General features: G+C 33.9%; 2 protein-coding genes across 13 annotated transcripts in view; one reads left to right on the forward strand and one right to left on the reverse strand.

The window, feature by feature from the left end:
* Positions 1–13,769, reverse strand: part of LOC129951043 (probable serine/threonine-protein kinase yakA) — a 168,277-nt gene extending 154,508 nt beyond the window's left edge. For 3 of the 5 annotated variants that reach the window (XM_056063040.1, XM_056063038.1, XM_056063035.1), the window contains exon 1: positions 11,904–13,768. The gene's annotated coding sequence lies outside the window, so the exon portion shown is untranslated. Of the gene's footprint in view, positions 1–11,903 lie in introns of all 5 variants that reach the window. The other 2 variants (XM_056063037.1, XM_056063039.1) reach the window with 2 other exon arrangements.
* A 4,728-nt stretch (positions 13,770–18,497) lies between these two features.
* The window catches only part of LOC129951149 (longitudinals lacking protein, isoforms F/I/K/T), a 125,746-nt gene continuing 116,643 nt past the window's right edge, over positions 18,498–27,600 (forward strand). For 5 of the 8 annotated variants that reach the window (XM_056063166.1, XM_056063167.1, XM_056063163.1 and 2 more), the window contains exon 1: positions 18,498–18,681. The gene's annotated coding sequence lies outside the window, so the exon portion shown is untranslated. The remainder of the gene's footprint in view (positions 18,682–27,600) is intronic. The other 3 variants (XM_056063169.1, XM_056063170.1, XM_056063171.1) reach the window with 2 other exon arrangements.

Raw genomic sequence — 27,600 nt, forward strand, 5'->3', positions numbered from 1 at the left:
CCACATAAACGCGCTGGTCCATCGTGCCAATGATTTGATGTATGGGGCCAACACCAGCATATGAGAAACTGCCCCATGCCATCACTTTAGCACCTCCATGCTTTACCGTTTTAATGGTGTACCGAGGCTTCAACTCGGAATTTCCTGGACGTCGGACGTATTGCCTATAAAACAATTTTGGTCTCGACAGTCCACAAAATGTTTCACCATTTCTCTGCAGGCCAATTAGCATGGCTTCTTGCAAATTTCAAACGAGCGGCTACATGTTTTTTTGTAAGCATCGGCACTTTTCGTGGACTGCGAGCTGAAAGATTGTGTTCCAACAATCGCCTTCTTATTGTTACGCTACTTACTGCCAGTCCTAGATCTTCCTGGATCATCTTAGAGGACGCAAAAGGATACTTTAGGCTGTAGCGAACAATACGACGATCGTCATTTTCACTCGATTCTCGTTTCCGTCCCCGGGTTTCGACTTTTTTTTTCATATTTTACAGCATTGGCGATCAATTGGTCAGATCACCCCAACATCAACTTTATATCCTTATGAGTTTTTCCTTCATTTCGGAATTTTTTATGATTTCCCGTTTTTCGTCGGTGCAGTGCTTTCCTCGGCCCATAAAATAACCAAACTTGTTTAGATATTCGATATTCGAACTATTTAATATTCCTATTTAAATTTATTTACTTACTGTTTATTTTTTTAAGTTTTTGATTTTTTTTTACGTACAATATAACTCACACTCCTATTACTTTAAATAGCCTGATTGAGAGTAAAGATCATTTGATCTCTGGTTACAAATGTAAAGGGTTATGAATGGCAAACCAGCTCATTGTCTTATCATCTTTAATGTCCCGTTATACTTACTGGTAAAAAAAACACTTGAGCAAATTTTGTAAAAGCACTCCTATTACACTGGTCAACACTGGTTTTGTCACACAAACTTTGACAGCTTCTTTTGTTTTGTCAATCTAGTCCCATTATTAAATCACAATTGTCAAGTGTCAATTAGCCTCAGTTTTGTTGTGATACGGTATAACTCAAAACTTGTACTACGCAGCAAATTAACAGAAACGCTTCCAAGTAAACCTTTTTAAAAATATTTGTGGTTGCATTTTAACACCTTTTTGTTTTAGCATTATTTTGTTATTAACCCTTTGAACATGTGGAGGAAGTGTAACAATACTCCTATCTATTTATGTTATGTTTGCGGAGAACTGACATTCAAAAAACAAAGACGAAACTTTACGAATCTTGTGTTGGAGTGTTATCACCAATGTTTTGGTTTTTCTGTCGTCCATCAAGACAAATCCTGGGTTCCTTATGTCTGTTGCATAACGTGTGTGCAAAATTCAAACGACTGGAAAAAAGGCGCACGACCTATGCCGTTTGCAGTACCCATGATATCGACTGAACAGCGAGATCACGTTTCGGATTCCTATTTTTGTCTCACTGACATAAACGGTATAAAATACAAGAAAAAAATACTGTTATTTACCCTAACTTATCTTCGGCTATAAGACCAGTCTCTGATTGTAAAAAATTGCCATAACTATTACAAGTTGCAACTACGTCTGTTGAGAATGACCATTCACACCCGTCCACTTCAGGTAAATGTGTTGATGAGGACGATGACTTTCAGTTTAAAGGAATAACAAACGTGCCACGTTTCATAACTCAAGGAGACTTAAATGATTTAGTTCGGAATCTAAATTTGTACAAAAAACAATCAGAACTATTAGAATCTCGTCTAAAAACTTTTAAAAATGGTGTTGCAAATTTTGTTGGGTAAATACAAGAGTGACAGCTACAGGGAGTTGGTAAGCGAGCTGTTAATAACATATAAAGCTTTGGGTTGCAACATGTCACTTAAGATCCACGTTTTAGACTCCCACCTGGATTTTTTTCATGACAATTTAGTGCCTGTCAGCGACGAGCACGGTGTGAGGTTCCATTAACACATTTTGAATATCGAAAAGCGGTACTGGGGCAAATGGAACCCAAATATGTTAGCGGATTACTGCCTGGCAATTAAAAGGGACCAAGCAGAAGCGAAACATGGAAGAAAATCTAAGATTTATTAAGTCATTTATAAAAAAATATAGTTTTGATTAACAAGATCTGTGTTATTTCGCAATATTTTAAATAAATCAATAAAATAAAATCTTTGACCAAAAAATTTGTTTAACTATTTATTTTTTCTTATGATCACCTACTAAAGCAAAAAATATCAAAAAAGTCCGTGTGGCAAAAAAAAGTTAAAATTTTGTTGACCAGTGTTATTTTGAACACAGCTGTATGTTTTAAAAATATCATATTTGACATATTTTTAGCTTTATTTTTCTTAACTTCACAAGTTTATTTAGCCAATTGGTAATATATTTAACCAATTTGGTAACATATTTTATACCCATCTAATTACAGAAAATATTGTATTCATTAGTTATTTTTGCGTTCTCAGGTAGGTAGGTAGGTAATGTATCTGTTTTTGAATTAGTTGTATAGCCATAATTAGTGGAAACAGACCATAAACTCGGACATTTAGGTAAGACGCGTCTACCTATAAAGCTATAACACTTTTCAAATTTCAATGTTGTTTTGATTAAAGTTTGTTGGTTTCATTTGGCGAAATACCTACAATACCTAACTTCGAACACCCACTCAAGACAATTTTTAATACCAACAGAATAAATAAGCGACATTGAGATTATCATCAACGAAACAACCTAAGAAGATATCTTACAATTAACATCACTTCTACCACACGGTAGGTAGGTAAGTATAATGCTTATTTTGTATTTCATTTTTGTTTGTCCATCTCCATCTCTCAAGGAATAGGCTAACTAACTATAGAATCACATTCCATTTAAAACATTGTACCTACGTTCCCAGCCTAGCCATACCTTCCACTGTTGAACATCGACGTTCTTTGGAAAAGCTGTTGGTACAGCTACAGCTACAGCATCTATCCATTCCATCCAGCACAACCTTCCTCAACAAAAAAGGGGGTGGATAGATCTCTACTTACATCAACAAATACGCAGAAGAAGCAACAAAAACAATATGCAAAACAAAAACAACAAAACATACCCACAAGTAACAAACAAACAAAAATAAAATAATGACAAAACAAAAAAAAAAAAACAAAGACAAGAAAGATAATACGCGAAGACGAAGAGGAAAAGCAATTCCATTCTATCGCTGGAAAAACTAGTTTGGCGCCCTGTGCTGCATTCTTTCATAGGTCCATACTCCATACATATCTATATAAAGTCTTCTTCTACTGCCTTTGCTGCTGCTGAAACCATGGCCATGGAAATGGAATCAACCAACGTCCCTTTTTGTAAAGCAGAATCTGCAGTAATATTGTGAATGTGATAAAAGAACTAAAAAGAAGATGATGGAAGGAAAAATGAATTTTGTGTTTTTATTCAACATTAACGTAAAGATACACGAAACACGATGTGCTGTGCTGTGCTCTGCTGTGCTTAGAGCTTTATCCTCTTCGCGTTCGCACGCGCATCATCACATTCATTGTTTGTGTCTCCTTGTTCTTCATTTCTGCCTGCTTTTCAACCAAACCACCCCCAAACACCACCACCCGCCGCACCGACCTTTTCATGATCTAATCCGACACAATGTACGACAAAAATAAATTCACCTATGCAAGTAGAAGCAGCACCAGCCACATCCACATTCACTGGCAATGGCAAAAAGAAGCAAAAACAAACACCTTTATGCTGGGATTCGTGTGTCTGTTCTGTCGTGTCCGTGCTGCGCCGCCAACGCAGGTACATTTTTCTCTTCATCATAGGATAAAAATACATAATCAAAACAAAAAAGTTGAAAAATTCTCTCGCATTTTTGTACGCCATTCAGATTCACATTCAATCTTCTTTCCGCAACCCTCTGCCTCTCGTTGAAAATACAAAAGAAAAAACCAAAAAACAACGAAAGGCTACAAAACTAAAAAGAATCAAGTCAAACAAAACTTAAAACACAGATACTGCACTCGAAAGTCGAAATGGATGGCTGAAAGGAAGAAAATATGTATATTTCAAAAGAAGGATATTTTGTAAAGAGTTTTCTTCTTTTTTTAATGAAGGTAGGTTTTTTCGAACTTTAAAGTTTTTGTTTTTTTAAATAAGTTTCTCAAGAAGTGTTGCCATCTTAAGGAAGTCTTAGTAGCCTGTGAGTATTTTGTATATACTTGATGTGGAACGAAGTTGGAACCTGATTACCCTTTTTGGACTATTTGAAACTATTTGTAATGTAGCACACAAATCAAACTTTATTTATAATAACGCTTTTAACAAAAAGTTGTTTTAAAACTGGTTCAAGCACTCAAAACACAAATTATTAATTTTATCGCAAAGTAATAAACTAAGCAATTGATAAAAGATAAGATAAGTAAATTTAAGTTTTATGTTAATGTTTTACTAAATTATGGATAAGTTTCATATTTCAAATGGATTTTTCAAAATCTTTAGTTTAAACAAAAATTGAGGTTATCAGGACACTTTTGCAGCGAGACTTCCACAAGTTTCAGCAATATTGCGTTAACTGGAAGTTAAAAATCAACGTTCAGAAATGTGAAAGTATTTTGTTCAGGACTCCGTTGTATAGAATCTAGTGCTCGTGGGACCAAATTGTATTAAAGTAGCTTGGTGTCTGGTTAGGTCAGTATTTGTATTTCGGCCAGAGCTGGGGGAGCTTTCGCCCTGACAAAATAAGTATTTTTTAGCAGCCGTCTTGACCGCAGGGTTTTATGAAGGGAAAACAAGATAATTTGCCCTCATTCGGCCGATGGGTGCCAGATATTTTTCAACTTTGCCCCATCTCAAATCGAAAAGCTTCGGGTGTTTGAGAGGAAATGTCTTCAACGTTGCCTTGGATTACACAGAACACTAAAGTCGGACCATAAACATTACTATTCCAACCTGGCCCTATACAACAAAGGCAACATAAATAGAATAGATAATTTGTTGGTGAAGCTTGATTTGGGGCATGTTGCAAGAGCAATGTCCTTGATCAACAGCTTAATTTTTGTGGCTTATTACCCCAATAACGAATATTATGCAAATGCGCGTTAAAGCACCTTTATAACGCCTGATGCTTTCCTCTATTTAGACAATCGAGGGGTAATAAAGGACAGAGAGGCGGTTCCGCTAATCTAGCTTGTGAGGCGTAAAACTGTACATAGGCGACTCCTTTTTAGCCGAGACGTCTTTTCACTGGACGGAGTTGAGCGCCTTCGGTTCAGTTGGACTGTGTCCGATAGGAACCGGAGAGAAAGGGTGAGGCAGTTTTGGTGGCTGCAAACGGAAAACGTTATTTAAAGTTGTCTAAGGCGTAGTGCCTTGGCCGTCATACATAGATTACATAAGTTTAAGTTAAATTAATACAAATCAAGTCAATTCAGAGTAGTCATAAGTTACAAATCATATATCATCGCTGTAGGTCGTATAACTTACAAATTAACTTGATAAAAAAGTATTGAGGTCCAATAACATTCCTTGAAACCTGTGTCAAGGCCAGGAAATTATGGCTTAAATTCGACAAAACAAAGTCCCGCTTGAATATGCATCTAGACATACAAACTTTACGACTGCTTGTAAGCACAATAATAAATCACAACTCCTGGTTACCTCAAATGCAAATGATGCAGTGACGAGAAAGAACAAGAATGTCTAATGTCACTGCCCAGCATTTTGACACACTAGAAGCAAATTTTAAGGCAAGACACTTCTTCACTAATGTTGAAGACTTTGAAGACCTTGAAGATATTTCAAGAAGTAGCCGGCCATATCAAAGCCTCTAAATAACTAAAACAAGACAACCCATAATATCATAGGTTTTATAACTCTTTTAGGAAAGTTCAATACTTCAGGGAATCATAATTGATTTACATTGATCTGAGTGTGCTTTGAAATCATCGTTCTTAGACGAACAAGATAGGTTTTATTAGATGCAGAAAGTTCTTACAATAAAAGTGCATCATAGAATAGGCAGCCTCGTGTACTTCAGGGTTGAAATCCTCAAATAGCTCATAAATCTTCCGGAGATAACACTGATGTTTTATAAAGATGCTTTGGCAAGACACGTAAAATCACCTAAGGAACTTAACTTGAAGTCAGCACTTATCTAATAAATTCTTCATAATTATGTTGCTATTTTTGAGAAAAATTGTGTGTGGTTTACAATAGTTGAATTGTAAGTTTTCTATTTCGTTAAATATGCCCAAGAAGTCATTCAATTATTGCATTCAAAATTGACTTGATCTGAAGTTAGATCTTCAATGAGCAATACTCGTACTCGTCAGAAGACTTAAAAGTTCTAAGTGGATTAAGACATGACTGCTTGCTGACTTTTTGCTGACAGAACACAGAGGAATTAGATGGACTCTGAGAACATACCTGATACATCTAGAATCTGCATATGATATACACATGATAAACATTTCTTAGCAACAAAAAGAAAAAATAGAGAGTTTCCAGTATCTTGGAACGCAGCACCGAACAAGAAATTACTAACTATGTGAGAAAATCTAAGACTGCGTTGGAGATGTTGCAGGACAAGCAATGCAGTCGAATCCACTAACCTAATAAGGCATATGTCGGAAGACCGAAAATCGCGTGGAGAAAAACAATGGAGCTTAAGCATATGGCCGGAAACCACACATGATGGCGCATAGTAGTAATGAGGCCATATGTAACGCTAGAGATCACCCACGAATTTTATAAGCCTGCGGACCTAAGTTTACTAAGTATGATAAAAGATTAGTTTAAGTTTAAATAACTGCAATTATTACTGAGTCTTCTCAAGTATCTCTGTAATGTAGGTAAGAAAAAGACTCAAATAAATAGAAGGTTGCGAAGTCTTACATCTCGCGAATATTGAAATAGGATCTAGGTTAGGTTAGGTTAAAGTGGCTCTCCAAGATGGAAACAGACACTCTTAGGCCAGTTTAATGGCCCATTTTGATACCACATGAATCTTGAGGCTTCATCCTAAGCTCAATGGAACCAGTTTGAGTCCCTTATGAAACGTGAGAGGCTGATTATGCTGATATGATTTAGATCGTTAAAGAAGAATTCTCCTAGGTAATTCTTGCATTTCGAAACAGAGCCAGGGCATGTACAGAGAACAACCTCTTCCTCGTTCATAGTCCATACAGCTTCTGCCAAGAGTCATTTGAGAATACGCCTAGTCGCGTGGCGTGCTTTCCTATTAGACAGTGTCCGGTTATGATACCTATTATCGAGCGATCTGCTTAGACATAGCAAGAACATTGAACGTTTTAAATCTAGTTTTGGCCAGATGTTTTCTGTGACCTGACACGTGGTGATGTTGTTCCACCTGGTGCCTGCCCTCCTCACAGCGTCTTGCATTAGCAGCAGTTTACAAGTAGCGATTGGTATGCCAGTACTTGCCAAACGTGGTAGGATGGCCTGTACTGTACCGTTCCTGGTGAGTTCATCTGCCTTACAGTTACCTGGAACGTATCTAAGGCCCGGCACCCAGCAAAGGTGAATATTAAACTGTTGCGCCATCTCTATTAGAGATGATCGACAGTTATGGACTGTTATAGAGTTTGTAGAGACACAGTCCAGAGATTTGATAGCAGTCTGACTATCTAGAAAGATCTGGGAGGTATAGAAATCTGGAAACAATTTTTAGTTTTTTTGGAAACTGTGCAACCAGATCTGCATATTTCGTGTAGCGGATGTTTGCAGTCTATGGGCTTTGTATAACAATTTTGGTTTGTATACTTTGTTTCGTTTCTAAAAAAAAAATGGTGTGTTTATTTCTGCCAATAAAGCATCAATAGGTGTAGATGCAACCAGATCTGCATATTTCGTGTAGCGGATGTTTGCAGTCTATGGGCTTTGTATAACAATTTTGGTTTGTATACTTTGTTTCGTTTCTAAAAAAAAAATGGTGTGTTTATTTCTGCCAATAAAGCATCAATAGGTGTAGATGGTAGAGCTACAATAGACTTTCGTAGTAATGTATTCATTTTGATTTGGATCATCCGATCGTTCCCTTTTGTCCAGTGTGAATAGATGGAAAGGCTATGTTGTGTGGCACCCCGTATGAGGGCTTGTGCTATATTTATAGATGGTAAATAAATTACAAATTTAATAATTAGTTAGACTGGTAATAAGCTGCCAGGGCTATCTACTAGGGAAGTTATGTTTTAAATTTGTAAAAGATAGCTATTATTGTTATTGTTATTATTATTATTTTTTTTTTTTAATGCAGTTTTCAATTTTTAAATTCGTCATTATATTGTATACAAAATTTATGTTGTCCAAATTGATATTTTTTAAAAGATGGTGCCAGTTTTGCTTTGATAGTTTTGCGCAGGTTGAAGAGACTTTTGGACAGGAAAGAAGGTGGGTCATTGTAAAAGTGGAGTTATCCTCGCAGAAATGCCAGAGTGGAGCCGCTTCTTTATTGATCAGGTATTTGTGTGTAATGTATGAGTAGCCCAGTCGGAGCCTGGTGTATAGCTTTAGTTTTTTTAAAAGATATGTTGCTGGGATAGATTGCTCTGTCTCCGTTGGAATTTAGATTTGTATGAGTGGTTGTAGTTTGTCCAAGAATCTTTTCTTTGATCTTCCAGTTTTCTAGAAGTAAATTGGTAGTATCTTTTTTATTGTGTTGAAAAAAGGCTTTAATGGTTCTTTTTTCGCTGATTTGGCTTCTGCGTCAGCTGCTTCGTTGCCATTGATTCCAAAGTGTCCGGGAATCCAGATGATTTTTAAAGTTTCGGGATCTAGGATGAGATGGTGTCTTATTGTTTTGTACTATTTAAATCGAGTTCGAAATGTTTTCTATAGCCTTTATAGTTGAAAGGCTATCCGAAAATATGATAGTTTTTCTTTTCTGGGAGTGTGTTATCGCTTGGTATATTGGGAACGCTTCGGCAGTAAAAGTGAATGTGTGAGAGGATAAACCTTTGGAGACAACGGAACCGTTGCCGCCAACAACAGCAAACGAGGTGCATGTACGTGTCCCCTTTGGATGCGTCTGTAAATAGTAGTTTCCATCCAAAAGATTTGTAGTTTTTAGTTGTCTTTTTTATTGTGTTGAAAAAAGGCTTTTAATTGTTCTATTTTCGATGATTTGGCTTCTGCGTCAGCTGCTTCGTTGTCATTGATTGAAAGGCTATACGAAAATATGATAGTTTTTCCATCCAAGAGATTTGTAGTTTCCTGCGATGTCTTGAAAAAGTTTTTTGTATATATCATCAGAGGTTGAATTTTTTGGATAGTTGCAGAGTTCGGTGTTTATGGTGTTACTTCGAAGGTTCCAAGGTGGTTGGCTATTCTTTGCGTAGTTTTGAATAGAGATCGGAACATCAAAGTTCTTTGCGAACGTGAGTGCCCTACATAAAGTTCATTGGATTCTTTGATGTCTCTTTCGATTCAAAATTTGTTTGACTTCCGGATGGATGGATGTTCTGTATGAAGAGTTTATTTTTATAATTATTTTTGCCGTAAGAAAGTCAATTCTGTCCGTTTAATGAGAAGCCCAGCTTCAGTTAATATGTTAATAATGGAGTGGTAAGGTGTTGTGATAAGACCCAGAGATGATTTGGAGCATTTTCCGTAGATTAGTAAACAATAATCAATTCTTGATAACACTATGGATTTGGTTAAATTTATAAGAGTATTAATCTTCGCGAAGCTATTTTTTAAAGACAAATATTTAATTATATTAACCCTGACAGTTAAACTTTTCCTTATATAAATACAATGGTTCTTAAAATTTAATTTAGAATCGAATATAATGCCAAGAAATTTCAAAGAATCAACGTTTTTTATACTGTTGTTTAAATTGACTTCAACAAATTTTGTACAGTTGTGTTTTTTACATATATGAAACAATTTGGATTTTGAACATGAAATTATGGGTACCGAGTAATTACACTATTGATGATTTATAATAGAAGTAAACATATTTCCTAATTCGTGGAGGTCTTTAATTTTAGAAAAAATGATTAAAATTTTAGAAGGCAATAAGCCCGCATTTGTTTAAGAATTTATAAATTGATTTACAAATAAACCAATCAACACCCAGACTTCTTCATATGATAACAATTTTCTTTGCCACAGGGTCCAATCTTAGGCGTAGAAGTTTAATCGAATTCATTATATCTATGAAGCTCCTTTCAAACGTTATATTGTAGACACTGACAAAATATAGTCAAGATCATTGCAACATTTACTAGGCATTGGGCTTTAGGAGAACATGCAGTGAAAGTAGGCATTCCCTGCAATACCTACTGATGAGAAATTAAAGTACTTCATTTTCCACAATTCTATGAACACTCTTTCATAAGCCCATAACAAATAAAAAATCAAGTCTTTCATTTCTGCGACACCCTCAACCAATTGGTGTATGTAGTTTTGTAAAACAGAGGTTTTTTATAAAAGAAATTTTTATAAAATAAGCTTATTATACAAACCATAAGCAAAGGACAAGGTTTGTTTAGTGATTTATACATTATGAATAACAACAATGTCCAATATAGTGAATTAAAATATACAGAGTTCCCACATACGAGAATATTTTTAAGCTGTTGTAATTTTATTTAAATTTTAATGGTTACGGAAACATTTAGAAATCAGGGACAAAACTTGCTTTCCAAAACTACACCATTTTACCAGCAAACTAACCACATTACACCTTTAAAAAGGCCTCTGCTGCCGTTCATCAGTCAAACATCGAGGTACCTACCTAATTATAATAGACTTTAGCCCTACCCAATAATTTGTATTATTTTCCTACCATCAAGATTGCTTGCCTTTTACTGCATGCTACTATTTTCAATATCCAATGGAACTATATGCTTATTCGAGTATCAGCAGCAACACTGCAAATAGTGCACCCAGCACCTATCATCTAGTTATGTAGGTAGGTACCTGTACTATAGTAGAAGTAGTTGATTCTTTTAGTTCAAGACCAAGTCCTCTGCAGAGCGCAGCAACAAGCTTGTTATGTTTGCAATTTCTTCTTCTTCTTCTTCTTTTTTTCTGTTGTATTTGTCTTTTCGTCTTCTATTTCAAGTTGTTTGTTCTTTTTATATCAAAATGCACTATCAGTTCGATGTTGTCGGCTGCAGTCTGGTCTGCCAGAGAGCCAGAGTAGAGTAGCAAAGAATCAAGTAGAAGTAGAACCAACATGCAGCAAGCATTCAACACAAAAGGATAGGAATGATTAAAATGCACACAAAACTACTACAACTTGCTACATGGATGGCAATCCAAGCCCAAGCAGCAAGAGCCCCCAAAGGTGTCTCGTCTGTTATACAGTATAGCGGATGGATGGATGGATGAATACCTAGTTGGGGATGGTAAGGTTAGTGATGGCGATGGCAATGTGGATGATGATGATGATGATAATAAGCTATGCTATGCTTTACTTTGCTTAGGTAGTATCGGTTCGCTACGTTTTGTTGTTTAAATTGGAATCCGTACGGCCGGCGGCAGCGGCAGCGATGGGAGCTGCAGACCGGGTTCTTCAATACAACAAACAACAAACATACAATATGGAATATGTAGATGGATGGGATGGAAGAACTGGCAACAACGAAGCAAACGAGGAAAAACACAGAACTTAAATTCCTGTCTGATTCGCCTTGTACTATACTCAACCCCCCTCCCCCTCCCCCTCCCCCTCACCAACTTCTTTTTACATCTCGTTGCTCTCACTCGTTAACTCGATCAAAACATAAGAAAAAAAGGATTTTTCTGTTCAATTCAATTCTATACAATTTCAAAAAAAATATATTACAGAGATGATTTTAGTTTGATTGGAAAATAAATACATAAAATAAAATAGAAGGAAATAGAATGAAAACAAATTAAAAAAAAAACAATTTTCTTTACTTTACCTGTTTTTCCAATGCAAATCGACAAAAGTTCCTGCTCGCGATTTACATTATTTCCAAGATAGGTATATCTTCTTTGATAGAGATCCTTTTGCTATGATGTTTTTCTTTTTGTTTATTTTGTTTGGATTTTAATGTGAAAGGAAACAAATTTTTGTCGTTTTCGTTTGTCGGCGGAGCCGTAGCCGTAGCCGGAGGTGGCAACAGAGACGGAGATGGAAAAGGAGATGAAAATTTAATAATTTTGCTTTTGCATATAGAACTACATACATACATATATAAGATAATATGTAGGAATTTGTGTGTGCAATTTTCTTCACTCAATTTTTCGTCTCACTCTCACTCACAACTAGAGGATGTTGTTTTATTTTATTATATTGATTTTAATTCACCAACCGTACGTAAAATTTTTATTTTTAGTTCTGTTTTTTTTTTATTATTATTCTTTTCTCGTTTTGGTTTTGGTTTATTTAATTTTTCGTTTTCGCCATGCAAAATCGGTTGATTGGGAATTTTTTATTTTTATTTTAATTCACAATCATACACTTTCACACAGAAGCTCATTTCTCTCTTATTCTTTTATTTTTATTTTGGGAGAGAGATGCAATATATAAATTTGATTTTCTTTAGTAGTAAAATCTTCTATAAAATTGGCACAAGAGCTAATTAGGTAGGAAAATAAGAATTGAGATATGTTGTATTATTATTTCATTTGATTTTTAATCTAAATTCACTGAAAATTTTAAATGAAAATGGTTCTCGCTTCTTCTTCACTGGGAGTGCACTTTTTTTTTAAATTTTATTTGACAGCACAAGTGAAAATAAAAATCAACGAACTTACGAACGAACGATTTTAATGGCCGCCACTTATTGGAAATGGGCGAATTAACTTTTTCTTTATTTGACGTTCATTCGAGTTTACATACATAATTCGCGCAGCAAATTGCTATCGACAGACATGTTTTTTTCTTTATTTTATTTTTATCGATAATCACAATTTGTGGTGCAATTTTCCGTATTTAACCAAAGAAATTGTTGCTCGTCGTCGCCCGACATATTTTTTCTTGACATACAGTTTTGTTTTTTGTTCTTTTCTTTCGCTCTTATTTTTTGATTTTGTTTCAATCAATTTGCAATTTTATTTTTCGTATTTCGTTGGTCGTTGCGTTGCGTTTTATTTTCGCGTTTTTATTTTCTTCGCCGCCGCCGAAATGAAAAACACAAGTGAAAAGATGATGGTGAATTATTTGGAAATTTTATTTTGATTTTTCGTATTCGTCGTTTGGTTTTGGTAGGATGAAACAAATTTTACTGTTATCATTCACGATTTTCCTTTGAAGAATACAAAGAAGGGGCACCAAATAGACACGGAGAATGGTGTAAAAATGAAAGCACAATACGAATGAACACCACACACGACAGAGAAAAAAAACTCAACGAGTCAAGTCGAGTCGAGTAGTAGAAGAGCGAGAAAAAAAAAATATAAAATGGGAATAGACACAAATTGAAGAAAAAGAAAAAAAGTAAAAAATCAACGTTGGTTTTCTTTTGTGGGTTGGTTTTTTTTTATTCTTCTAAATTCGTCTTGTTCTCTTTTGTTCTCGTTTATTCGATTTTTTTTCACACACTGAACTCACAGATCGGCAGCAGAGAGCGAATTCCGATGAAAATGTTCAACTTATATTTTTCTTTGATTCTTTATTTAATCAGAATTTGATAAATTTTCTTTTTTGATGAAAAGTTAATTCCTTTTTCGCTGAGCTGAGTTGAGAGCAAAAAAAGAAAAATTAAATTTTTTTTCTTCTTCAAGTATCTATCTATCCGTCTGTGTCTGGTTTTATTCGTCGTCGATTCTCAGTTCAGTGTAGCAGAGCAGTCTACGTTTTTTCTTTCATTTTTCAGTTGGCTTCACGTATTGGAAAAGGGAAAAGAAAGATAAAATGTAAATATAGGGAAAAAATAATGGGTATATAATTCCTCCTTTGCGATAAAATGTAATAGATTCGCATTAAGGAGATTGAAGAACATACGATTTAGTTTTCTAAATTAAGCAAATTTTGAAGTAGTTATATTTATTAATGCTTTTCATAGTTAATAATCAAAAATAAATCAATGTAGATTATTACATTTGAAGTTGTTAATCATTTAACTAAATTTAAAATCAGACTTCGTCTAGTACGTTTGTAAAATATTTACAGATGAATGTAATAGATTATTTTAACTAAGAAACCACATGGGCAGATATTAGGTGTGTTCTTTGAGATTATGTAATTATTTGATAATTGTAAGTTGATTTCACATGGGGAATTAATCCGAATTCATTTTTGGTACTCCCTGATATTGAATAAAACTATGTCGAAATATTTATGCCTAAATACAGCCGAAACATGAACAATCGAAGTTTTTGAACTTTACACAAATTAAAAAAAAAATACATTTATATGAAAAATGTTTCAACTCTCTTTTAGGGAAGCACACATTTTTCACTCTAAATAAAGAATATTTAGCGAATTTTTCAAATTAAAAAAAAAACATTTATTCCCATTTTTAATAAACTTTCAAAGTATCACTCTTCCATATAAAATACGCAAAAATGGTTTATTTAGATATTTGACCTATCTTTTAGAATTATATATTCGAAATCGTTTTCAACCCCGCACCTAGACCAATTCGTTTAGATTATGCAAGCAGGAAGTTGCAGAAATACAGTGTTGGCCAAAACAAATGCAACTTAAATTAGCTCGATTATAAAATAATTAAAAAATAAATTTAGGACTCAATTATCGTATATTTTTGTACCAGTGTACCAGTTTATGCCCTAAAAAAATCCTCACACCATTACGTTACATCCTTCGTGTTTTACAGTAACTTTGATGTAACGTGGATTCAGTGCCTCTTTGGTTGGTCTGTAAACAAGACGGAAACCATCGGAACCCTTGAAATTGAATTTGGACTCGTTCAAAAAGAGTACGTTCTTCCATTTTCAAATGTTCCAGTTGTTGTGGTCATGAGAAAATTTTAATTTCTTCATCTTAATTTTGGTTGAAATAAATTTGTAGAATCTTATAAATCGGCAATTCACTGATTTTGGAATAGAATATTTGTCCGATATTTTAATTTCACTTTTATATTATTTTTTTCTCTTATTTCGTTTCGAGTATTTGTTTCCCACCATTTTACAAAAGTTAGCTAAGAACTGATTAGCTTGCCTGTGAACTGAATAACACCTAATGAATAGATTCATCTGCACTCGTTTGCCAACACCTTTAATATGAGCAAAGGGTTTTGTAATTAATGAACTAACTTTTCCCTATTAATAAGAGAAAAAAAAGAGAAAGCAATAAAAAGTTGCTTTTGTTTTGACCACCAACAAATTGGGTTAACTACCCTACTTAGGTCAAATTTAAATGGACCGTTATGAAAACTATATTCTCTTGTGGTCTGTTTAGAAGTACAAATTTTGAAAAAAAAATAACCAGAATTGTTTAAGTTATTCATTTTTGAATGACATAAAGATGGAGGTAGTTTTAGTTGATAATGTTTTAGCCAACATTGTACATATCAGTTTTAATGCTGTACTTTTAAATAAAATTGTTGATATATGCGTCTACAGTAAGTCAACAAAAAATAAAAAAAGTAGGGTTAAACCAAAAAAGGAAACTTTTTTTATGATTGAAAGTTAAGATCCTTACAATCTTAATCTTAAAAAATCAAAAGAATACGCGTGGGTAATTGGTTGGTTTGCTTGTTGAATTCTGTGCCAATAGTAAACGGTATTCAAATCATTGAATATGTCGGGTAAATGGGCATATGAATTAAATTTGATCTGTATTGTTTTTCTTTCAACAACGCATAAAATCCTTAATTTGTTAAGTTAGTTTCTAACCCTTTTTATTGTGTTTTTTATAAAATTTGATTCATATCAGCAAGATCTAGACTTCAAAATAAAGCATAATCATATTTATTTTGGCCAATTCTAGAAAGACAGGATTGCTTTCAGTTCTTCTAGCTATGTACATTATTAAAGATATATAAAGCACAGCGAAAAATATATGTGTAGAGGATAATTGGTTGTTAAGAAAAGTGACCCATATTTAGATTATAATATTTTGTCTAATATTGTTGTGACACAAAATCAAAAAATAAAGAACAATTGTGATGTCAAAATGTGAGTCGTTAATACATTAGGTAGATAAATCGAAAATGGTAAAAATCGTAGAAACGAATCAATCAAAATTCACTTATGAATCTTATTTCGCAGAATAACAATGTACAAATAATTTAAATAAGGTATCGCAACAACTCGTAGAGAACCAGGGCCCTAACTTTAAACTCTCAAATATTCATGTGTGTGAGTAGTGTCAGGAATGCAATTAACCTACAGTTTGTATGCCAAATCCAAACGGCTTATTTGAGAAATCATGTTTGCATGACATAAATTACTCTTGGAGGATCTGCCGATTCCTCACAAGAGGCAGTACCCGTGAAAAAAGCTGAGGTGGCATAGGTAGGAATAAACTAAGATCTCTGGTAGAAATAAACCATAAGATAGCTGGCCCTAAGCACCAGCTATCACGTAACGGGTACTACAACAAAGTACAACATAATGAAAAATGATGATTTACCATGTTGTGTGGTCTTTTTTGTATGCCGTACCATTCATTATATAGAAGACCTATAGTGGAACCTGAAACTTTAGTATTGTTGTTACTGAATTACTGTTTTTAATTAACATTTGATAGTTTCTCTATTGTCATATTTCGAAATATTAAAATGATATTTTTGGGTGTCACAACTTTAAATTATTTATTACTTTAAAGCATATTCCAAGATATAAAAGTAAAGTAACAGTTAAGCTACTTGAAGCCTAATCAGAAGATAAATATCACACATTTGTGTTTCCCAATAACTGGTTAACTAATATAAAATGTGTTATCCTGAAAAAAAAAACGATATTCGTAATTTGTGTTTTAAATCAAAAAGGAAGTTTTTTCAACAGCAATATTAAGCCATGAGGAAATCGTGTATTTGAAGTGAAAAGAAACCAACTGTAATCTTTGAAAGATGTATGTAGGCATTCATTTTCGTTTTAAGAAATAAACTTTGAGCAATTGCATTTTATACAGACCGAAATTGTCACGTTAAAAACATTTGAATTAGTAAAAATTACATCCTTACCCAATTATTACATAAATAAAGCCACAAGCTCTCATTTATCAAAACCTTTATAAATAACAAGTACAAGTACAAGTATGTACTCAACACATAAACTTAAGAGAAGCCGAGATGTGAACCAGAGGATTTTACTGGATATTAATTTAAGGTGTGGGTAACCACGCAGAACTTCAATTTTACATTGTGAAACAGTACTTTGGTATTATTTTTAAAGCTTATCAATATTACTGTGTTTGTAGTGTTAAGAATAGGTCTAACTTTATAAACACCATTGAGGAAATATATTATAAACAAACTCAAATCCCATTTAAGGTGAGCTCCCCCAAATTCGCTATCGGTGAATACATTTAATTGGTGGAAAAAAAGCAAAATAAGGGATAATATATTTCTTCTATGATAAATACCAGGAAAAATTTACATTTCATGTTTAGTGGAGTCATTACAGTTCATAGCTTCAGTTCATTGGCATATTTCTATCCATTTATTTTAAAACGCCATCTTTTAAAAGCACCTGTTCATTGACATACCAGAAATGGACTGATAGTAGCCAACTTCATGTTGCTGTTATTTATTCCTTAACGCTACTAGCTCTTCTGTAGGTTCAGCGGAAATATGGAGGAACTTTCGAACTTGTTTTTTGTACTTTATTTATTTTGTCAAACTTTTTTATAATAGATTTCCTTAGTTTCTTTGAAAAAAAGCTTGTTGATACTTAGAAAGAAGAGATGGCGTTTTAAAATTGATTATTATTGTTGCCACCGAACATACAAGAGTTCAAGTGTTTCATAATACGTGATATTAATATAAGTTCCAAAAGTTTTTCCATATTTCCGCAGATCCCATAGACAACACCAACTAAGAATCCATTTCTAATAGATCAATAGCTGGGAACTGCTGTGATGCACACTCTTCCAATTTGATTTTCCACTTTCTTGAACTTTTGCATCAAACTCCAATGTTGTTAATCCGGAGAGTAGTTTCCTTGCTAGCTCAAGTAACTTCAGGAACATTTCACAGAACTATTTATTTTTACTTTTTTTTATTTACTTCTTGCACAAATGCACAAAATATTACTTATAGAAAACAGCACATTTTGAGATTATTTAATTAAAAATAACGAAAATGTTTTCACAAAATACATGTTTCATTTTTAAATTAAATATGATTGAAATTATACTGAAGTGTAACTCACTCCTTAACAAAGTCTACTATACTCTAGTACATTATTTAATACTTCTATTCGAATACTATACCGACAAAAGAGACCGATAGATTAATTGTGATATTAGTTCTACAAAAGTTAAAGAGAGCTAGCATTAACAATGCATTTCTACCATTTTCCAATTCGAACTTCGAATTTCCAGCAAATGCACTCTTCGTCTTTTATTCCAAGGAAAGCTTTTCATATCCGAATTTGTAGTTTCTTTAATACTGCTTGGAAAATTGAACTGTTCGGTCGTGTGCGTAGTCAAGAGCGTAGGAAAGACAGACAAAAAAGAACCAAGTGGAACATTTTAAAATTTGTTTATTTTTTTGTGTTTTACTTCAAAATATTATAATCCATTCATATAATTTGTGTAATTTGTATGTACTGTGCTCTGAAGCGGTAAGTTTAACTTTTAAATTTATCATATAAATACAAATTTTCCTCTATTGTCCCCCCTCGTTCCACTTAATTTGAAAGAAATAAGCAATACTCTGGTATCTCCATAGGTTTGGATAATCTTAGGAAAGGCATATTTTTGTACAGCGAAAAATGAGCTCAAAATAATTAGTGTAACGAATTTGACAAAAATGAGAACAAGTAAGCAATATTAGCATTTTAACTTGCAACAGCAAAATTCAATTTGTATGCAAATATAAATCAAGGGACGAAATTTGTGGTGGAAAATTCATAATTATAATTGGAGTTTCCGCCGCCATATTGAATTTTAGTGTGAAGTACTGTTGGTTGATTTGTTTTCCATGATTATGTTCTGGCCGCTTGATTCGGTTCGGTTAGAAGGGGGGCTGTGCTTCTCTTCTCGCGTGCGGTGTGGTTGTGTAGCACAGAGTTGCCATCACGTACAAATATTCAGGCAGATCGTGTTATTTATTATTTTCAAATAATTAAATTATTTTTAGCATTAAATACAACACAAATCCGCTAGCAGTTTAAGATCGATTATGGCTTAACCACAACCACGCGTTATGTCGGTCGGGCTATTGACATGCTTCTTACCGACATACGATATTGTGTGTCATAAAGCGCGACGTACAAACCTCAGGTGTCGAGAAGAAAGATTACTTAAGTTAACTTACATTGTTTTGATTTATTTATTTTTGTAGATTAAACAACAGATTCTGAAATTAAACACACAAAATTTCAATCACAATGCAGTTGTCAGCATTCAAAACCCAACAAAATAAAAAATAGATCTATTCGTGCGTTAAGCTAGAGCTTACGATATTTACGATCTAAAGCGAGCACAAAACTTGAGATAACATTTTAGATTGCCTCATAAGAGTATATCGTTTGTGGTTTAGCTATTAACTGCACATTTTTTAATTTTATGGTTTACTGTTGGTGATATGTCAAGAAAAGTTCACGTAGATATCATTGACAGAAATTGTTAGAATTTCTTAGGATAATTTAAAACAACTTTTGTCAGAAATTATAGGTCTGTAAAGCTACTAGTATCGAAGAATTAACTTCAAATGAAAACTTATAACGTTAGAAAAAATATATGTTGCATTTAGCTTGTTTAAGGAATGAATAAATGTCAAGAGTTTCCAAAAAAGTCGTTCTTGATTTCAACAGTTCGTAAATCTTGAACAATTTTGTTTCATGTGATAACAATGGTTTAGTTAGAAAAGAAGACCTCCATTGCAATTGTTTTAAGTCGTAACTGTCTTGGACTTTAGGCACAATCAAAATTAACAATTAGTCACACTGTTGACTAAAACGCGCAAAAAATTTGACCCAAGTTTTTAAGCAATTGAATTGAAAAGTAGATTTGAAGTTGAGTTTTAAAATTCCACATCAATTTTGTATATAAAACCTAAAGTGCTGCCATCGAAAGACTCTTAGAGACGACACCTAGTGGCTATGGCTACATTAGCTCGTTCAAAGCTTTTTAGCTTAAACTTTGTAGCGGGTGTTATTTTTTTAGACGTGCAATACTTTTTTTGCTGTTTTATTTTTTTGACAGCTTTCACGCGATATATTAATTTATTATCGAAGAGCGTGAGCCTTTCCCGTGGCCTTAAAATCTTGCGACTTAACACAGTTTTAATATTTTTGTTGGAGTAAGTTGGTTGTCTATGCAGAAAAGCCCTAGAAGATCGATTTGGAATTTTCAATTGCTGTAAAAAATGGTCTAAAATTGGACCTCTCGGTTGGAACTTATTGAAGCTAACTGCGGTGGCGATTTTTCCGAAATCATTTTTAAAACAACTGCAAACCCTTTTATAATAAAACTAAATTCTTGGCCATAACATTAAATAACATTTTGTATATAAAACCTCCAACGCCACATTGCAACTAACACAAACTTCCAAAGGTAAACAATTGCAAATCCTTAATTCTTGCAATTCAAACTTCCAAGGGTATTGCTCCATGCATTTTATTATTCTGCCTTACCAATGTAGTGGATCTGCATATGTTTTCGGTCTACCTAATTTGGTGATAAATTATAAAAACACTCTTTTTTTAAAAGGTTCTATATTTATCTTTCTGATAGTTTTGAAAACGATATTCTTTCGATCAAATCAATATTATGTTGGACCAAATTATTTATATGCTCTTTTGAACTACAGTTTAACGATTTTATTTCGTTTAGGTAGGTATACCCAAGCTTAATGTCAATAAAAAAAGACTAACCTACTAAGAAATCTAGTAAAAGTTTCTGTCGAAGTTTTGAGACGTCAAGCTTTTCCGGGCGCTTCTTCTTCCTCTTAAATATGTTTTAAGGTTTTTCTGGATTAAATTTATTATAAAGTTCCAAAATAGTTTCTTCAAAACTTCTTGCACTTATTGCCTGAAAATGTTTTTGCAGTAATCAGTGCATCTTGTCTTGATCAATGTACTGCGCTATGAACATTTGTTTATAAGTCATTCTTTTAAATTTGGAAAAAACACACAATTAAAAAGCATCATACCTGATTCACCCCCTTAGATATTTACATACATTTTTCGAATGCATACATAATATAAATTGCATTTATTTGCAAATCTTTCACTCACAATCAAGTTGATCTTTCTCGATTGAGACTGCGACTTTTACTGTCCAATCCGATCCGATTATTCCTATCTTACTGAATTTCCACAATGTTCTATCCATACTGATCCGTACTCTTTTGGTTCCCCACATCGTCGTCGAGTCTTAATCTTGGTGGTAATTAATAAATATTTTCCTTTTCATATTTCACCTGTGTAACATGTTTATTTGAAGCCAAAGAGCTATTGTTAGCTCTTTTATATGCATATATAAGATTTTGCGATATCACCTTTGTACAGTGGTATAAAGGGGCATTTAGTTCGGCAAAAAGACGATCTTTGAATTCTTTAAAATTGTGAATTAAAGCTGTGATCGCAATAGTAAAATAAATAAATTGGGTGGCGCAACAGTACATTGAGAACTTGGGACTAGTGACTTACAACTCTCAATCATCCCAGTGTGCGAGTAACGTTGCCAGGTATGTAGCGGACCTACAGTTTTAAGCCGAATCCGAACGGCGAATTAAAGAAAGCACTATTCATGACAAGAATTACTATTGGAGAATTCGTCAATTCCTCGCAAGAGGAAGTACCCGTGAAAAACAAGATGGCATAGGCAGGGATCAAACCCAACACCTCTGGCATGACAGTCCAACGCACTAACCATCACGCCACGGGTACTACGGCAATAGTACTTCTTCGAACTTCGAAGCAATCGATGTTTGTCCTCAAGAAAATATCGTCTTTATTTAGAGAAATAAGAGTATACCCTTCTGTCAAATTGAGAGAAAATAGTGTCAAACACTACATTCAGTGTATTTTTGTTTTTTCCAATTTAAACTCCATACTGATCTACAGTGTGTCGTGCTGGCCTGCACTCTACTGTTGGCTTTGGCTTATACAATTCATCCAGTCATACATATACATGATATTCTTCTCCACCCAATTCGATTCGAGAAAAAGGCGAATCTTCTCAACAAAACGAAATTGCAAAAGCTTTTTATAGTTTTCTTTTGAATTTCAAGTTTATTTCGTAGCGGATGATCGGGAAGAGAAAAAAATTGTTGGAGCGTTGGAGGGTCCGTCCGGTCGTTGATGTTCGTTTTTGTCGTCGTCGTACGTCGTTTGGTTAAATGGAGAGAATGAATTTTCTGGTTTACTTATTTTAGACGAAATGGATAGGAGTAAAATGATTGGAAGAACAAATATTTTTTTTCGCATCATATTAAACAAGTTTCTAAAAAAAATCATTAGGAATACGAGTATTAAACTTCAAGTGGTTCTTTTTGGGGCCAGATTTTAACTGTGTAAGATTTTATCGAACTCTGTATTGAGTTCTTTTTTCCTATGGTATTGAATTTCTTAATTTTTTCATGTAAAATTTTAGCTTTTGTTTATTAGTTTTTTATTTAATTTCAATTAATATAATTCAGAAAATTCTAACACTCACAACGACATTCTAAAATAACTGCTGAATGTAGATATTTCACTTAGTATGCGTATTGGTTAATCAAATGCTGATTATTGTTAGTATTCACTCGAAAATGGACAACTTTTCTCCTAGATGATCGATCTTTAGCGGAATTAAGGCCGCCGGCAAGGTGGTGTTTTATGTCCAATTTTGTGAATGGAGAATAGTAATGCTTTGAAAAGAAGTTAAGTTGGGAAGTTAATTTTTACGTTTGAAGATCTTTTGGTTGTACGTTAATTGAGTTCAATTGCATAGTTTTTGGAATACAATGATTTGTGAAGAAAAAGGCAACAAAAACTGCACATTCAATTTTATGAATGTATTATTCTTAAATACCTAGCAAATATTCGTTTTTGTTGTTGCTTCTATATCACAGTGTTAAAATTAATAAATACCTATCAATCTTTTGCAAATTAAGAAAAGAATCATATTACCAGATCTTCACTACTTTTTCCAGAAGAACTTGTCTCCTTTTTTACATAGTTAAGTTTTTAGTGTGATTTCACTGCATTTTGCAAAGGCAATCATCAAGGAAAATCATGTGTGGATATTATGTCTTCTTAGTGCCTAGATATTAGTTGGTGTGTAAATATAAGCTTAGCACTACTAAATCTCAATATTCTACCACAATTTTTCGATTATTTTTGTGTGAAATTTCAAATTTCTACGATATCGGGAAGTGCTTCATACTTTTGATTATGAGTAAGCAGGCAGTAAGTTACGGTTTTTGTAATATTCAAAATGTTGTATATCAGTGAAATGAGATGAATGTCCTAATCAAGCTCATTGAATATTGGAAAGTTGAAATTTCTTAAAACTCGTTTGCGCTAAAGTTGGTCAGAGTCAAAAACCGTCTTACTTTTTTTCCGATTCAGTGCCCTTGGGTCTAATCGAAAGAAAATATTAATATTTTATGTAATACTAATTGGACGCATTTCAAATGGCTTATCCAAAAATCGTACTTTATTCATAATAATCATTGCCCGTGGGTTTTATCTACAAAGCCAGAAGCTTAAGAGACAACATCCATAGAAAAACAAAAAAATTGTTTTCACTTAAGGTACTTGTTATGCAAACTACCTACTACATTAGAATTTCCGTCTTTAAGTTCTAACATATATTTTATTTTAAAAATTTTTGTGGTACCTTGTAATAATTTTTTGTTTTTCGAAACAAAAGAAAAACTTCGATCTATACATAAATTTAGAAGCTTTTTATTTAAATTTTCATAATAAAAAAATTAAGTATCTATTTCTATGCCTATTAACATGACTCCAAATAAGACACCACCTGCTTCTCATTTAATGAGCATTGATCGTTCTCATAAAGAATTAAATCCCTTTCACCGTCATTCCTAAAAAAAAATGTAACTAACTGTCATTTAAATGTTCAATGATTCATAGCAGCGTTACATAGATTCTACTCGGTACTTAAGCTCTCTATATTTTTTTTTTTTTTTTGAAAATTATTAACTCTCAACCGACAAAATCGACCCACCGAACCACATTTCAAAGCAACGAACTTACCAACGAAAACACTAACAAAATAATTATATACCCTTAAATTGAATTTGTCATTGTAATGGTGTGGTGTATGTAGGATATATAAGAATATCCTCCCTCTTTTGTTATCCTGGGTTTCCGCTCTTCCAACAAGGGGTGGAAAATGATCCCATATTCTGTATGTAATCACATTGAATGCACAACGTACATCTGTGTGTAAGTGTCGCACATAGATCCCCCAATGCGATCCCTTTTTCATGTTCGTGTTTCCATTTCCACCCTACTTGGAGTGAAACGCCATATGTACACATTGGAACCTTTTTTTCGATCCCTTGTCGACGACTTGTTTCCTTCATAATGTTGTATTGTTTTTTTTTTTGTTTTTGTTAACTTCACGGCGCAAATGCCGAATCGCATTTTTCATCCCCATTGTGTCGAGTGGTGAGCAGTAGAGGAGTTTGGCTACTAAAAGATGTCTAACCGCTTTCCACCCTACTTTGTTGTGCTCCTTTTTATGATTCCGTGCTTCAGTGCTCAGCCTCATGCATGTTCCATGCAATACTGCTCAACTGCTGGTTGTTGATGAAAAACTATAATATATACTTCTCTACAGTGATGATGAAAATGATGATGAATCATTCCTTTCCTCTGCTAGTTCTCGTCCTCGTCCTCCTCTTTATCACCGTTTGGTCATACACCGCATACAACGTTGGGTTTTGTACGTGAAAGAGATCAAAATGGCGGGGGACCGACAAAATCGATTTATGTGAAGTTAAATGAGGGGATGAAGATGTTGTTGCTGGTTTTGAAATTCAAGGCATTTATTCATTGGGAACATCTGCTACATTGGTTGCCTTTGCCGTGTGCTGTGTTCTGTGCATGTGATCTTTAGCGTGGATATGCCATTACAATAAACTCCACAATTTAGCACAACGGTTGGCGATGGCGGCGCAACCGACGTCGTCATCGTTTTTGTCCTCAAAAGGCGAAGGGTGGAAATGAAAATCCATAGCATCTGCGCAGAAACACTCGAGTTGTATTTTTTTTTCTTTTTATTATTTTTGCTTGGAGCTCTACTAACTAAACGGAAATCACCTTCTTGTTCCAACCTTCAAGCTGTTTGTTGTTCTACACTCTTTCTTGTCTTTTTTTTTTGCTAGAGTTTGAGTGTGTGTGGTGCCTGTATAGTTATATGAACTGTCCAATAAGCCCACACGCAAATTTATTTGTTGGGTATGTCAAAGAGGATGCACTAAGACTAGGTATGACTATGTCGCTAAAGTAGGTATAGTTTCGTGCTGTTTTTTTAACATTAAAACTTATTAATAGTTTTGCATGAGTCTTAGTAAGCTTTAAACTCGGGACTGCTGTTTCTATCTTCCTTTATGTCTGTTTCTGCTTTGGATTTCCTCGATGTTGATTACATTTGTGGCTTCTTCAAGTCCAAAAATGAAGCAACAACACTACCAAAAATACAAAAATGCGAACGTGCGTCGAATTAACACGGATACATGAATACATGAACACATGATAGACGCGCTAACTAGAAAATTGCATGGAAACTCATGTAATGATGAGATTCACAGAACCACAACACTAAGGAGAAGAAGCAGCAGCCAAAGAGTTCATTGTGATCATTAGTACTATATTTTATGAATGTCAACAGACTGTAGGTATAATATGTGGGATTATGAAAAGCAACGCAAAAAAAGCTTTAAATTGCACCAAGGGTGACGCATAAACAAAAGAAGTATATTTAATGATACAGTTTTAAAGCGTCCTCATCAACGTTTGATAGAGTTTAAAATATTTAAGTATATTTATATACGATGGCAATGAAAAAATGTTTGTTTTGTTAATAAATGTCTTCAATTCCATATGAAAATGAGGATCAAAAATAGGAATATCTATGTCGTTGGTCTTCATGAATATGTAGGTTCATATTATAAAGGTGATAAATTAATAAGGCAATCGTAGAGGACGGATGAAGATAATGAAGAAAAAAATACATTAACGTCCTTACATTTGGTTTGCAGAATCTTGAAATGGATATATATTTTTTTGTATTGTATTACAAACATTAGATGATTTTTTTTCTAAGTTCAGAGAAATGATATGAGCTGTATTTGTGTTCCTTTTTTAGCTCATACACATCTGATCGCTCTGTTTCTGTTTATTTTTCCAATCAGAGCTAACTGGAGCGTGTTCCATGAGTTTAGAACAAATTGACCGAGCTAACGTGTTACAGGGATATGAATATGGACGTTCATGAATAATTCTTTTGCTTTCATTTCAAATTGAACAGCTCTAAGCGAAGCTTTATCATGCTTAAGCCCTTTTTTATTTGTATGTATTGTGCTCGCACTCAAGGGGCTATGAGTGGGAAATAGTAGTAGCCTTTCACATTCGTGCAGTACGGCTAACAAAAGAATCTTTGTACAGTAGGTCCGAAATTGGGATCAAGGGTAAACTGATGAACATACCTAGAAATACGGGTATTACCGTTGAATTGTTGAATTGAATTGGGACAACTGGCCTACCTCACTAGAGCATTTTTTATAAAAATAACAACACAAAAAAAAAAACAATTTAGAGCTCTCTTTTCAATTCTATTTAAAAGGCACAAGTACGTTATTATTATACGCAGGCTTCGGACGCATTAAAGCTTTGTAAATTATAACCAAATAAGAAAAGGTAAAAAACTTCTTGCATCATCGTAGAAAACCTAAACACTTAGCAGCATTTTAAGTGGTGTCAAATATGTGATTAAACGGTGTCAAATATGTGATCACTCCACAAGAGATGTTTTTTTTTTTAATTCATTTTTATTAATTCATTCTTAACCTATCTTAAAGCTAGACAAAAATTCATAAAACTAGCCTAATTATCCATAACTTACAACTAACTTAATGGTCCCATACGGACACTCTAAGTTACAAGAGATGGTTTGTGATACACATATGTACATACCTACAAAAGAAAGTTTTTCAGTGTGCTCAATGCCAGTATCACCTATGGATAGAATGTAATTAGCTTATCATACACTGCCGTGGATAATTTACATCTGAAGGACAAGGATGAGAATCTGAAAACGAATATGAAAATCTGAGGTTACTGTAATCAGCGAAAAAGGGTTAGAACTTTCGGAAAAAAAATTAGAGGCAAAACGGGGCCCTAGAGACTTCAACGTTTGTCTTGTGGATATCAGATTGAACCCGTCGAACGGTCCGAAAGGTAATTTCTAACCCCACAAAGAAGGCATCATCAATACCAAATGCACGCATCTTCTAAAAGACAACTTGATACCATACTATCAAATACCTTTTAAAAAAATCAGTGCAATATTCTTACTTT

The sequence above is a fragment of the Eupeodes corollae genome, chromosome 3, assembly GCF_945859685.1.
Source record: "Eupeodes corollae chromosome 3, idEupCoro1.1, whole genome shotgun sequence".
Lineage (NCBI taxonomy): Eukaryota > Metazoa > Arthropoda > Insecta > Diptera > Syrphidae > Eupeodes > Eupeodes corollae.